Source organism: Myxocyprinus asiaticus, chromosome 38 (genome assembly GCF_019703515.2).
Source record: "Myxocyprinus asiaticus isolate MX2 ecotype Aquarium Trade chromosome 38, UBuf_Myxa_2, whole genome shotgun sequence".
Lineage (NCBI taxonomy): Eukaryota > Metazoa > Chordata > Actinopteri > Cypriniformes > Catostomidae > Myxocyprinus > Myxocyprinus asiaticus.
This window is the reverse complement of record NC_059381.1, coordinates 40,401,029-40,416,726: the sequence shown is the minus strand read 5'-3', so window position 1 is coordinate 40,416,726 and position 15,698 is coordinate 40,401,029.

The window sequence follows — 15,698 nt, the reverse complement described above, 5'->3', positions numbered from 1 at the left end:
AAAAGTGCTGTTGTGCCATTTTTTATAAATAAATAAAATGTATTTTATTTATTTATTGCTTATATATATATATATATATATATATATATATAGAGAGAGAGAGAGAGAGAGAGAGAGAGAGAGAGAGATGAGATCTACAGTATGGATCTACAGTATGGTATGAATAACATATTTCTTTTTTAAACACAGCGGTGGATACAATGATTTAATACAATGATCGGACCAACGGTTCCATAGTTGGAGACATTTTTATGTTTTTAATTATAGCGCCACCAAGAGGCAGAGGTGCGCAATTTTTTGTGTGTCCTCAGAATGACCTCATACATAAGTGTACCAAATTTGGTCATAATATCTTATTCCGTTAAAGAGTTATAACCGTTTTAGTGTTATAACACCACCGAAAGGTGGAGATGCACAATTGTTTTTGTGTGTCCTTAAAATCAGATATTGTCACCAAATTTGGTACACATATGTATGGAGTCATTCTGTTCAACTAAAATTTTCTCAAGTATTTATTGAAAGTTTTGTTTCAAACCAGTGGTACTTAAGGCATGATTCAAACGTATGTAAAACGCAATAGCACCTCCCGCTGGCCAAATTTTTTCACATTTTGCACAGGCCTATTGGGCCAAGGGACAAAAAGGCATACCAAGTTTAGTTCTGATCGGCTTTATTTAACCCTTTATAAAAGCTGCTGAAAGTTTTTACATATGTTTTTAAAGATATACGACTGTCCTCATTGACCTTGATGGCACCTTGGACAAAGACACTGCATGCAAAATTTTAAGTCGATCAGACCAACAGTTCCATAGTTAGAGCCTTTTATTTTTTTATTAACATTTTTTATTGATTCCAAGACAGACAAAAATAAATTTAACCACAAAATTATGCATTAGGAATCAACTTTTAACCCTTTATACCATTAACCTTCCCAATCATCGATAAGTGTAATGAAGCCCATCTGTCCACATCATATGAAAACCTTTTTATTAAGGGATCAAAATGAACTCTGACTAAATCAGACAAATTTGCTGGGAATAAAATTCCCAAATACTTAATGTCCTGTTTGGGCCACTGGAAGGTGCCCGGCTGGAAGGCCATTACTGGACAGTACACCGTCAAAGCCAAAGCTTCGGATTTAGACCAATTGACTTTGTACCCTGAGAACTTGGAAAAGGAATTAATAATTCTGTGGAGGCAAGGCATAGATCTAGTGGGGTCGGAGACGAATAATAAAATATCATCTGCGTAAAGCAGAAGCTTATGCGCCACACCTCCTGAAATCACCCCTGGAAAATCATCCTCCTTTCTTATCGTGGCTGCTAATGGTTCCAGGGCAAGACAGAACAATAATGGGGAAAGAGGGCAACCCTGCCGAGTGCCCCTATTCAGAGTAAAATAATCTTTGTGATTGTACCACTGCTACAGGGTGTTTATAAAGTAACTTAATCCAACCAATAAATGTACTCCTGTACCCATACATTTCCAAAATCTTAGAAAGATAATCCATTCTACCATATAAAACGCCTTTTCGGCATCAAGTGAGATGGCAGCGACCGGAGACTGATCATTCGCTACTGACCACATGATATTGATGAGACGCCTGATGTTATCAGAAGAGCTACGGCGCCGAATAAACCCTACCTGATCTATATGTATAAGAGATGTCATAACCTTACTTTATCGGTTAGCCAAAATTTTTGACAACATTTTTACATCTAGTTGGATCAGGGAGATTGGATGGTAACTTTTACACTCACTTGGATCTTTGTCCTTTTTAAGAATCAGACTGATCCGGGCTTGTGTCATGGTTGGAGGAAGCTTTCCATTCTTTAATGATTCAGTATAAACTTCTAACAAAAGTGGAGCCAGTTCTGTAGCATAGGATCTAAAAAATTCTGTGGCAAAACCATCTGACCCCGAAGCCTTGCCAGTAGGTAGGGACTTAATTACCTCATCAAGCTCCTCCAAGGTTATCTCAGAATCAAGAGAATTATTTTGCTTAGTTGTCAGTTTTGGGAGATCTAATGGTTCCACAAAGTTTCTAATATCTTCATCAGTAGACGAAGACGTGGAACTATAAAGATCAAGATAGAATTCTTTAAAGGCTTTATTAATATCAATGGCTGTAGTAAAAATTTCACCACCAGCAGATTTCACTGAGGGAATGGTAGAAAAAGACTCTCTCTGCTTTATATATCTAGCCAAAAGCTTCCCTGCTTTGTCCCACGACTCAAGGTATGACCGTCTTACCCTGAATAACCAAAACTCCACTTTCTGCGACAAAATAGTATTATATTTATATTTTAATCAGGTCAATTCTCTGAGGCCATCAGATGACATACGGCGCTTCAGCTCTGCCTCTGCACTTTTAATATTTCCTTCCAACTCCACGAGTTCTCGTGCTATGGATTTTTTGATGAATGAGGCATATTGTATGATCCGACCCCTGAGAACCGCCTTAAGTGCCTCCCAAGCCATGCCAACAATGGATACCGAGGACCAGTTGGTCTCTATATAAACACTGATTTCAGTCTTTAACATTTGTTGGAAATCAGGATTTTGCAAAAGGGATACATTAAGGCACCGACTATATGATTTATTTTTCTCTATATGTGGCAACACTTCTAAACTCACCAAGGCATGATCCGAGACTAAAATGTTTCCAATTGAGCAATCAACAACAGATGAAATGAGGGATTTGGATAATAAAAATAAATCTATTCTAGAATAAATCTTATGGACTGATGAAAAAAATGTATAGTCTCTACCAGATGGGTTCAAAAGTCTCCAAAAATCTGTAAGAACAAGATTTTTACACATCCTGTGAAGTGTCAATGTTGCTCTAGGGGTTTTCACTATGATCAAGGACTGAGTCCATCAAAAGATTAAAGTCTCCTCCCAAAATTATATCATGAGGGGTGCCAGCGGCTTGCAACATCCCTTCAAGATCTATAAAAAAGCCCTGATCATCAGCGTTAGGTGCATAAATATTAGCCAAAATCAGACCTTGCCCCTGAATTTATGCTAAAACAATAATGACTCTTCCTAATTTATCATTAAACTGTTTGAGAAATTTGATTTGTAAATGTTTATTTATCAATATAATGACTCCCTTGCTCTTACTTGAGCCAACACTAAAGAAAACATGTCCACCCCATATCTTCCCAAATTTTTCAGCTTCCTGCAGGGAAAGATGCATTTCTTGAAGAAAGACTATATCATATTTCTTACGTTTAAGAAAAGAAATAACCTTCCATCTTTTTATGGGGTGCCCCAACCCATTCACATTCCACGTGGAGAGAGATAGTACACTCATATTAACATTTGACAAAATTATGAAGACCACATTTCAACATTAATGCAACAATAAAACCCTGAACTTCCCCCCGAACAAAACAAACAGAAAAAAGAAAAACGTGCGCATTAACCCTTTAAACTCAAACAGTCCATGTATGCCTACGAGAGCCCCCCTGACAACTTTGCCATCGGATTGCTCAATTTTGCCTCTCAAATTTGTAAGGCAAAATTACATAACATCAAATATTTTGTAAAACAAACCCCAGCCAATAGGCAGAATAAACACAAAGAACGTGTAGACTCATTCACAGAACTGTCTCAAAGGTGTGTTCCTTCACAAAACAAATTCCAGCCGATATAAAGCCGTTCAGTTTCCTCGGACAGACAAACGAATCTTCAGTGAGCCAGCTGATGAGTGCAGCAGATGACATAATCATTCCAATGTCCCATGATAATACTCCACAAATCATACTCCAGCCAACAGGAGGCATAAGCACAAGGAACTGACTGATTCATCCATAACTGTCCCGAAGTAATGTTATTTAACAAAACAAGCTCCAACTGCTAGGCGGAACCAGCACAAAAGGAAATGAAACGCGCATCCCGGTTCCTCGGATGGTCAAGAGTCAATTCACTCGGAGGCCTCATAAAATTATATCCCATGATTTACACAGTCTGCCAACTTTATAAATAACATCCTTTTGTGTGGGCATGTAGATATTTTGTGGTCATCCGTTCATTGTAAAAGTGATCTTTCGTAAATGCAAAAGTTTTTTAAGGAAAAGTGTTAATCCACAAAATAAATCAAAATCCAACCACTCGGCAGAGCCAACGCAAAAGGAAACAAAAATGGCGCCCAGCTTCCTCTGAAAGCCAGAGTATGTACAGTGAGTCAATCCACTCACAAGAAAAACACCCAATGGTTACTCACCCATTGTTTCAATAAAAGACATTGCCTGATTGGGACATGTAAATACTTTGCTGCCGTCCTTGGTGTTTATTCTCAGTCTGGCTGGAAACATCAGAGCAAAAGTGATCTTCAGCTGATGTAAGAGTTTCTTGCATTCCCTAAACCGATCGCATTTTTCTCTTGTCGAGTTCGCAAAGTCCGGGAACAAGAAAATATTGTAATTCTTCCAAGAAAGCTTTCCTTTACTCCTCGCCTGGAGCAACACAAGATCTTTATCGGATGATCTCAAAAATTTGGCCAGAATCGATCGGGGCCTTCCTCCCTCAGCAGATCTGTGAGATGGGACTCTGTGAGCTCGCTCGATTTCCAGCTTGTGGCCTGTTATGTCGAGCAGACTCGGGAAAAGCTCCTCTAGGAATTTCACCATATCTCTGCCCTCCTCATGCTCAGGAATTCCAACAATTCGAATGTCATTCCTGCGGCTTCTATTCTCAAGATCTTCAAGCTTTTCAAAAATACGTTCCAAATCAACTTTGTTCACGGGCGGATTAGCGGCTAATTCCCTCTCTGATGACTCCAAAAAATCAATTTGTTTTTCGACATCTGTCACTCTTGTGACTAGCTCAGAGAATTTATTTCCATCGCCGTAATCAATCAGCATAATCGATCGGCGTATTACAGCGAGATCCTCCAAGTCTGCAAGTACCTTCGTCAACATCACCGACATGTTGGACAGTTGACGCTGGATTCCTTCTCCCACCGTGCCATCAAAATCAAGTCCCCGGTCCACAAGCCTCTCTGGGCTTTCATCTTGAACCTGTAAGTGTCTTTTAATGTCTCCAGAACCCGAGGATTTTGACTTCTTTGCCATGTTTACCTCAATCAGTAAATGTGTAATTGGGTTTATCGAATTTCACTGGATTATATCATGAAAATAATTGTAAAAAATTAGCAAAGTGCGCAGAGCTGTCTCGCACACGTCTGCCCTTCGCATCACCGTAGTCTCTAGTTAGAGCCGTTTTTAGTTTTTTTATTATTATAGCACCACCAAGAGGCAAAGGTGTGCAATATTTTTTGTGTGTACTCAGAATGAGCCCATACATACATGTACCAAATTTGGTGATAATATGTCAATCCGTTCAAAACAATTTTAGTAAAATGGACATGCCCACTACGAACGTTTTGGCGTACCGTTTGATGATAATCAGAATTTCAACTCTGCTGAATCTTTCTGCCCTAGTTTGGTTCTGATAGGGCAAATGACCTAGGATGAGTGCGTTTTGAAATTTTTTCAAACAATCCAAATAGTGGGAAAATGAAGGGGTAGAATCAGCAGCAAAACCCTTTGGCATGACGCAAGGAATCAGAGGAAAAAATTATTTTGTTCCTAACCCTTACGGCCCAAGAGTTATGGCCCAAAATGTAATTTTGGTTTGTTTTGTTCACAATATCACCACCTAGTGTCCAACAGATGTCTGTCTGTAGGCCTGAGTAGTGGGGGAAATTTGGAACCATCCTGCCAAGTTTGGGGTCTCTACGACCTACGGTCTCTGATGGCCAGACACTTTTAAGGCAGAAAAAGAATAATAAAATGTAATTTGTGTAACTGAAACATGGCTTCAAGAGAAACATCCTGACTGATTAATCTTCCAGGATTTTCATTTTACAGCAAACTAAGAAATCATTCTTATGATCAGTGTGATACAAATTTGGCTAACTTTAAAATGCAGAAACATGGTGTTGTTGTGTGTCATATAAAGGAACTTGAATGTTGCATCATTGATTTGCCGTGTGTTAATATTGAATGCTTAAATTTTAATGTACCTTCTTTGAACACAGTAATAGCAGTATTGTACAGACCAACGTCTTACAAACTTACAACTTTTCGTCAAAAGCTGACAGAACTGACTGCTTTTCTTGACTCATTTACAGGCGGTAAAATGATCATGGGAAACTTGAAATGAAATTTATTTCACAGTGAAGCACTCATGTCATTCATGGAAAATTATGGGTTTACCCAAGTTGTAAAATGAAGCAACCACTGAAAGTGGCACATTAATTGATCATGTATACATAAAAGATATTGACACAAATTAAATTAGCATTAATATATTACCAATTTATTTCAGTTATCATCAGTACTTGGCAATTACCTTACAATAAATTACCACTAAAAACCTATTGTACACTAATCTGTTAATGAATGCATTAGTTACAATTAGATAACTTTCAAAACATGCAATGAAATTTGTCCACTAAATGTGTGTGTGTGTGTGTGTGTGTGTGTGTGTGTGTGTGTGTGTGTTATTTTTTTTAAATAATGTAAATATGTATTTGCTTTATGATTACTTTTTTATGTTTACATTTCATTTGTTTTCCCCCTTTTAGACTGTTTAAACATCTTTCAAAAAACTCAAATTTATCCACCACTTTTCAGTGCAATGTTTTAAAAATGTTACTTGGAAGTATAAACTTGAAGTATCAACAATACAACTCTACTGCTTTATACTGCTATACATTTTCATACCCACAATGAAAACCATGTATTTTCTGGAAATCCAACATCTTCTTTGATCAGCCACACAGCTTTTCTGAAAGGAACTTCTATAATCAAAAGAACTGTCAATGAAACCTATGCTCTTAAATGGCTGTAGTTTGGTAAGTGCCTTGTCTAATAAAGATCATGATAATTTTATTAGTCCCTTATTTTGTCTATTTATAAACATAATTTTATACTACTTGATTAATATTTACTGTCATCAGGTAATTACTGCCTGTATATCTGCATATGTCACACAGACTCTTGTGAATCATCAAGTGTACGTCTCTTCTACAAACCCAACATCTCCTCTCACCAGGCACACCTCTATAATCAAAAGACCTGTCAATGTCACCTTTGTTATTGCCACTGATCATAACTGGGCAGGTGTCAGGTTATATAACTTCGTGATATTGCTATGCTGTAAATAATATTTTGTACCAATAGATACATTTTTCAAATGCCATCAGGTAATTCCTGCCTGTATGTTTTAAAATGTCACCTGGGCTCATGAGAATGGCCATTGTGTGGTAAGTGTATTCCTGTCCTACCAGATTATAATATTACTAGGAGTCCCTGTATGTTTTTCTTGCATTACACATTATTTTGCACTAACCTTGAACTTATATTACTATTTTCTGTCACCAGGTAATTGCTGGCCATTTGACTACAGATATGTAAATGAAAAAAAGAAAGAAAAGGAAATTAAGAATATATCAATAAACTTGGAATGACATTACACAGACTAGCAAAAAAGAAAAAGAAAAGAAAGAGAACTCTGGAGAAGGACTGTCCCACTAATTTGGATTCCCTTTTGCTTGCCTCAACCCCATCTCGTCCTACCATTATATATATGTGTGGCAGCGGGGGCATGGTCAAGCATCTCTCCGGAGAGACAGAAAGCGGTAAGGGCGCTTACACCTGAGCTAAATTATGTCTAACACCTGTCTCTAATTTCAGTGAGCACGGGGAGAGCCACATGATATTGTTGACGTGAAATGTTAAATGAATGTTTGATTGTAAAGCTGTGGACTGTGAAGCTGTGAGCATTAACGTGAATAATAAAACTCCTACCTGAACCAGGAAATCTTGCTTCTCGCCTCCTCCTTTCCACCGAGCCCCCCTTACAATATGGTTGTCATTGTAGGTATGAAAATGGATAGTTTGCTCAAGCATAAATTTATTTAGGCTCTGCATATATGTTCTATGCTAACATAATTACAGTTTTGTTCATTGGTAATATTAGATATCTATATAGCTAAAAGTTTGTGGACATCCCCTTTCACTTAACATGTTTCGCTGTTCCATTAATTCCTGTGAAGACAAATCTTAATGCTAAAATATACAAAAAAAATTTTAAATGTATTGCTTCCAACTGTGTGGTAACAGTTTGGAAATAGTCCTTTTCTGTTCCAGCATTACAATGCCCCTGTGCACAAAGCGAGATCCACACAGAAATTATGTAATTAATCAAAATTGGCCACATGCAAAAGCATGGTAGCTTATGTCTTTTGACAACTTAGAGTCAAAAGGTTTTCATAATGTTTTGTCAAGGGGGTGTGCGCATGATGTATACCAAATTTATGGGGAATCGGACAAACAACCTACAACAATTTCAAAGCACATTTTGAAATTAATTGTTCAAAAAGCACATACAGGTGCATCTCAATAAATTAGAATGTCATGGAAAAGTTCATTTATTTCAGTAATTCAACTCAAATTGTGAAACTCGTGTATAAAATAAATTCAATGCACACAGACTGACGTAGTTTAAGTCTTTGGTTCTTTTAATTGTGATGATTTTGGCTCACATTTAACAAAAACCCACCAATTCACTATCTCAAAAAATTTGAATATGGTGACATGCCAATCAGCTAATCAACTCAAAACACATGCAAAGGTTTCCTGAACCTTCAAAATGGTCTCTCAGTTTGGTTCACTAGGCTACACAATCATGGGGAAGACTGCTGATCTGACAGTTGTCCAGAAGACAATCACTGACACCCTTCACAAGGAGGGTAAGCCACAAACATTCATTGCCAAAGAAGCTGGCTGTTCACAGTGTGCTGTATCCAAGCATGTTAACAGAAAGTTGAGTGGAAGGAAAAAGTGTGGAAGAAAAAGATGCACAACCAACCGAGAGAACCGCAGCCTTATGATTGTCAAGCAAAATTTATTCAAGAATTTGGGTGAACTTCACAAGGAATGGACTGAGGCTGGGATCAAGGCATCAAGAGCCACCACACACAGACATGTCAAGGAATTTGGCTACAGTTGTCGTATTCCTCTTGTTAAGCCACTCCTGAACCACAGACAACGTCAGAGGCGTCTTACCTGGGCTAAGGAGAAGAAGAACTGGACTGTTACCCAGTGGTCCAAAGTCCTCTTTTCAGATGAGAGCAAGTTTTGTATTTCATTTGGAAACCAAGGTCCTAGAGTCTGGAGGAAGGGTGGAGAAGCTCATAGCCCAAGTTGCTTGAAGTCCAGTGTTAAGTTTCCACAGTCTGTGATGATTTGGGGTGCAATGTCATCTGCTGGTGTTGGTCCATTGTGTTTTTTGAAAACCAAAGTCACTGCACCTGTTTACCAAGAAATTTTGGAGCACTTCATGCTTCCTTCTGCTGACCAGCTTTATAAAGATGCTGATTTCATTTTCCATCAGGATTTGGCACCTGCCCACACTGCCAAAAGCACCAAAAGTTGGTTAAATGACCATGGTGTTGGTGTGCTTGACTGGCCAGCAAACTCACCAGACCTGAACCTGGTATTGTCAAGAGGAAAATGAGAAACAAGAGACCAAAAAATGCAGATGAGCTGAAGGCCACTGTCAAAGAAACCTGGGCTTCCATACCACCTCAGCAGTGCCACAAACTGATCACCTCCATGCCACACCGAATTGAGGCAGTAATTAAAGCAAAAGGAGCCCCTACCAAGTATTGAGTACATATACAGTAAATGAACATACTTTCCAGAAGGACAACAATTTACTAAAAATGTTTTTTTTTATTGCTCTTATGATGTATTCTAATTTTTTGAGATAGTGAATTGGTGGGTTTTTGTTAAATGTGAGCCAAAATCATAACAATTAAAAGAACAAAAGACTTAAACTACTTCAGTCTGTGTGCACTGAATTTATTTAATACACGAGTTTCACAATTTGAGTTGAATTACTGAAATAAATGAACTTTTCCACGACATTCTAATTTATTGAGATGCACCTGTACTGTATGAATGCTGGTGTTCAGTTGTCCACAAACATTTGGCCATATAGTGTATACTTCCATAAAACGTGTGTGACCCTCTAACATATGGATAATTTCACTACTCTTTTGAACTTTAAATTGTTTGTCAAAATGTTTCAAATGTTTTAAAATGTAATAGTAACTACTAGTTAAACACAACAGTTTTTGCTGTGTGTATATTGAAACTCCTTTAATACTGTTTAAAAAGCATCCCAGGGTCATACCTCAGAAAACTGTTTGAGAAAATGCCAAGAGTACATTTCTGAAAATTCTAGGCAAAGTGTGTCTACTGTGAAGATGCCAAAATATAAAATTGTTTTGATTTTTGTTGGATTTCGTTTTGGCGCCCATATTAACAGATGACACCATTTACACTACAAGCTTGAGTCACGCAGTGAAGTATCCCGGAAGCATCCCAGACACAGCAGTGAGCGGATAGTTTCGGCATTGAGCCTATTTTTGCCGCACGGCTCACGCGGAGCTCAGTGGCTCTGGGTGCTGTACAACACTAAAATAATAAGGAGTTTATTGAAAAGACACAAAAGCAAATCAAAATTTTTAAAACTGAACCTATAGTACACTACAATTTATATGTTTGCATGCAAGTAAACTCATTAAAATATAACATAATAAAGGAAAGGATTAATAAACTGCAGGACCCTTTTCCATTTTGTATATATGTAGATGTATAGTACAGACAAAATATTAACCAATCAGGACCAAGTGTGTTGATAAAGATGAAGTGCACATGACTGCCCACTTTTTTCCTTGAAGCAGCAATAACCTCAGTTTTGCGAGGCTACTGTGATGGACGACGCCAGACTGATTGTGGAAGTGGAGAAATACAAAGTGCTTTACAACCCTCAGCATAAATACAAACTAAAAATAAACAAGGTCTCTGTCATTACTTGCCCGTGTTCATCTGTATTGCTCCTAAAATATTTTTCACAACCTTTTAAATATGTTGCTAAACCATAAATAACTCGTGCACTACTCACCCACTGTTTGAGAAAGGTAGGCTGGATGCAAACTGTAGACACAGGGACACAACAGTTTCTGTTCTCTGAATGCAGAGACGAATGCAGAATCACCCTGTGTGTGTTGTGGGTCTATGTACTTTATTTAGCAAATGTGCTCCTCCTACTCATCAAGTACATACAAGTTCATGGAGAACACATTTATTTACAATTACCCCCTCTCAAAAACATATTTGTATATAATTTATGAACTTATTTAAGGAAAAATTGGTTTAGGGACCCAGAGATAAAAATTTTCCTGCACAGAGGCACAGCAGATGCGGCCAATGTCAACGCGACTGCCCCGCTCACGCACAGCTCACGGAGGATGTGTGAACCCGGCCTTACACTTATATGGTTGTAATTAGGCACACAAGTGTTTATTTTATTATTCCTATCACAGCACTAAATAAGTGTCTTTATGGAAACATTATTTTATATATTCTATTCATAGAGACAAATAATATTGTAACGTTCACGTCCTACGACACCTGGTAACACTGTACAGTTCAGATATCTTGATATAAAAGTGCAATGATAGTAATGGATGACAGACACAGGAAGGTAAAACCCACAACCTTTGGTTTATTGAATCAATATAAGTCCTTGAGGGTTTTATATATACACAACAAATAAACATAAAACTAACCACCTGCTTCAGAGTGTCTCTCTGCATGTTAATAAAGTGTTTGCTGCAGGGTTCCACTTTTATATATATATATATATATATATATATATATATATATATATATATATATATATATATATAAATCTCAGTAAAAAAAAGAAACGTCCCTTTTTCAGAACACTGTATTTTAAAGATAATTTTGTAAAAATCCAAATAACTTTACAGATCTTTATTGTAAAGGGTTTAAACAATGTTTTCCATGCTTGTTAAATGAACCATAAACAATTAATGAACATGCACCTGTGGGATGGTCGTTAAGACACTAACAGCTTACAGATGGTAGGCAATTAAGGTCACAGTTATAAAAACTTAGGACACTAAAGAGACATTTCTAATGACTCTGAAAAACACCAAAAGAAAGATGCCCAGGATCCCTGCTCATCTGCGTGAACATACCTTAGGCATGCTGCATGGAGGCATGAGGACTGCAGATGTGGCCAGGGCAATCAATTGCAATGTCCGTACTGTGAGATGCCTAGGACAGCACTACAGGGAGACAGGAAGGACAGCTGATCGTCCTCGCAGTGACAGACCACGTGTAACAACACCTGCACAGGATCGGTACATCCGAATATCACACCTGCAGGACAGGTACAGGATGGCAACAACAACTGCCCGAGTTACACCAGGAATGCACAATCCCTCCATCAGTGCTCAGACTGTCCGCAGTAGGCTGAGAGAGGCTGGACTGAGGGCTTGTAGGCCTATTGTAAGGCAGGTCCTTACCAGACATCACCGGTAACGACGCCGCCTATGGGCTCAAATCCACCTTTGCTGGACCAGACAGGACTGGCAAAAAGTGCTCTTCACTGACGAGTCGTGGTTTTGTCTCACCAGGGGTGTTGGTCGGACTCGTGTTTATCGTCGAAGGAATGAGCATTACACCGAGGCCTGTATTCTGGAGTGGGAATGATTTGGAGGTGGAGGGTCTGTCATGGTCTGGGTCGGTGTGTCACAGCATCATCGGACTGAGCTTGTTGCCATTGCAGGCAATCTCAATGCTGTGCGTTACAGGGAAGACATCCTTCTCCCTGATGTGGTACCCTTCCTGCAGGCTCATCCTGATATGACCCTCCAGCTTGACAATGCCACCAGCTATACTGCTCGTTCTGTGCGTGATTTCCTGCAAGACAGGAATATCAGTGTTCTGACATGGCCAGCGAAGAGCCCGGATCTCAGTCCCATTGAGCACGTCTGGGACCTGTTGGATTGGAGGGCTAGGGCCATTCCCCCCAGAAATGTCCGGGAACTTGCAAGTGCCTTGGTGGAAGAGTCTCACAGCAAGAACTGGCAAATCTGGTGCAGTCCATGAGGAGGAGATGCAGTACTGCAGTACTTAATGCAGCTGGTGGCCACACCAGATACTGACTGTTGCTTTTGATTTTGACCCCCCCTTTGTTCAGGGACACATTATTCCATTTCTGTTAGTCACATGTATGTGAAACTTGTTCAGTTTATGTCTTAACATGTGTAAATATTTGTATGAACATAAAAAGATTCAACAACTAAGTTTCTTTTAAAAAGACGTTTCTTTTTTTGCTGAGTATGTATATATATATATATATATATATATATATATATATATATATATATATATATATATATATATATATAACAATACTGTCTTTCTGGAATGATCTCACCATTGAGTGAAAGCCTGAGAGCGATATTCCATATATTCCTCTGGATCTTCATGAGTTACAATGTTATGTTGGATCTCAACATGAAGGTTAATCCACTGAACAAGCGTAATCCAAGGTAAGGAAGACAGTTGTTATAAACAATGAGTGAGCTGCTATTAATGTCTGCGTTTGTAAAGAAAATATTTTTTTTTCTTTGTTGCAAACACTTTCCTTATAAACATTCTTTAGAATAGCCACGTTATACCTTCAGGATAACGCAAAGAGATGATGTCATCAGGCAAGTACGGAGTCTTTGCAAAGACAAAATTCAAACAACAGGTGCTATACACATTGGCTGCATCCGAAACCTTAGGCCTTGTTGCCTCGCTGCCCTAACAGTCAGTGACTTCACAGGCAGTGTTTTGTGTATGAAGGTACCTCATAAGGAAACTGCTTTCAGACAGGTTTCAAAGGCACCATAACATCACATCTAATGATCTAAAACAAATTCAAGTGAGCTTTAAACAAAATCAAGTGAATATTTAGTGACTAAATGCTTATTTCTCTGTGGAAATTTATTCATTAGATTAAAAAAAATATTAAAAGGACATTTATGAATGAAATTACTCTTTTCAACTGCTCTTTCAGATGCCATTTAATTTTTTTCCACCAACCACCATCCTGCGTGCACAGGATTGTGGGATATCATAGGCAGTGAAGGCCTGTTGGCACAATTCTGTCCACTGGACCGGATCGGGAGCCCCGTTTTTAGTAAGATCAGTCAGCGGGCTGGTGACATCAGAATAACAAGGCACAAACCTTCAGTAGTAGCCAGCTAGCCCCAAAAACTGCCTTACCCCCTTTTTGGTCTTGGGCGCCGTGCAGGCTGCGATCACTGTGGTTTTGTCAACCTATGGACGCACTTGCCCATGACCCAAGTGGAACCCCAGATACCTAACTTCCACCTGCCCAATTGCGCACTTCTTCGGGTTGACCGTGAGTCCCGCCTGTCTCAGCGCTCTCAGGACCGCCCTCAGATGTTGCATATGTCGCTGCCAATCATTACTGTAAATGATAATGTCATCTAGATATGCGGCGGCATGTGCTGTGTGCGGTCTGAGGACCTTGTCCATAAGGCGCTGAAATGTGGCAGGGGCTCCGAACAAACAGAACGGAAGAGTCACAAATTGGTGTAATCTGAATGGTGTGGAAAAAGCAGTCTTTTCTCGGGACATTGGCATTAAAGGGATCTGCCAATAACCCTTCGTTAAGTCCAGCGTCGAGTAAAATTGAGCTGCGCCCAACTGATCGAGTAACTCATCAATTCACGGCATTGGATAAGCATCAAATTTGGACACCGCATCAACACAGAAGAGGACTGAGCCGTCACTCTTCGGTACCAAAACTACCAGGCTGGCCCAATTCCTGTGCGACTCTTGTATTACGCTCATTTCAAGCATTGCCTCTAATTCTTCCTGAACAATCTTTTTCTTGTGTTCAGGAAGACGATAGGGGCGGCTACGAACCACCACCCCCAGAGTGGTCTCAATGTGGTGCTCTATGAGGTTTGTGCGACTGGGTAGGGAAACACATCTGCGAACTCCGCTTGCAACCTGGCAATATCTGTAAGCTGCTACAGCGAGAGGTGGTCTCCGCAAGGGTGAATGAACTTGATTTGGGAAATACCTCTGGCCCGAGCTCCGCCCTCTCCGGAACTACCGTCACCAAGGCTACAGGTACCACCTCCCTCCATGGTTTGAGGAGGTTGAGGTGGTAAGTTTGACATGCCCCTCTCCTATCTGTTCGCCTAACCTCATAATCGAGATCTCCGACTCGTCGTGGGACCTCAAAGGGTCCTTGTCAATTGGCAAATAATTTGGAGCTCGAGGTGGGCAGCAATACAAGCACTTTATCTCCCTGTGCAAATTCCCGTAGTCGAGTGCCCTTGTCGTACAGTCGGCTTTGACGTTCTTGCGCTTGGAGCAAATTCTCCTCTGTTACCTGCCCCAAAGTGTGGAGTTTTGCTCTAAGGTCAAGAACGTACTGAATTTGATTTTTACTACTCGAAGGTCCTTCCTCCCAAGCTTCCCATATGACGTCAAGCACGCCGTGCGGCCGGCGCCCATGCAGTATTTCAAATGGGGAAAACCCGGTGGAGGCTTGCGGGACCTCTCGTACTGCAAACAGCATGGGTTCGAGCCACTTATCCCAGTTTTTAGCATCTTCGTGTACAAACTTACGAATCATGTTTTTTAAGGTCTTATTAAATCGTTCGACCAACCCGTCGGTTAATGGGTGATAAATGCTGGTGTGAATCGACTTAATGCCTAATAATTTATATAGTCCACGTAGTGTACGTAGGGTACGTGACATGAATGTTG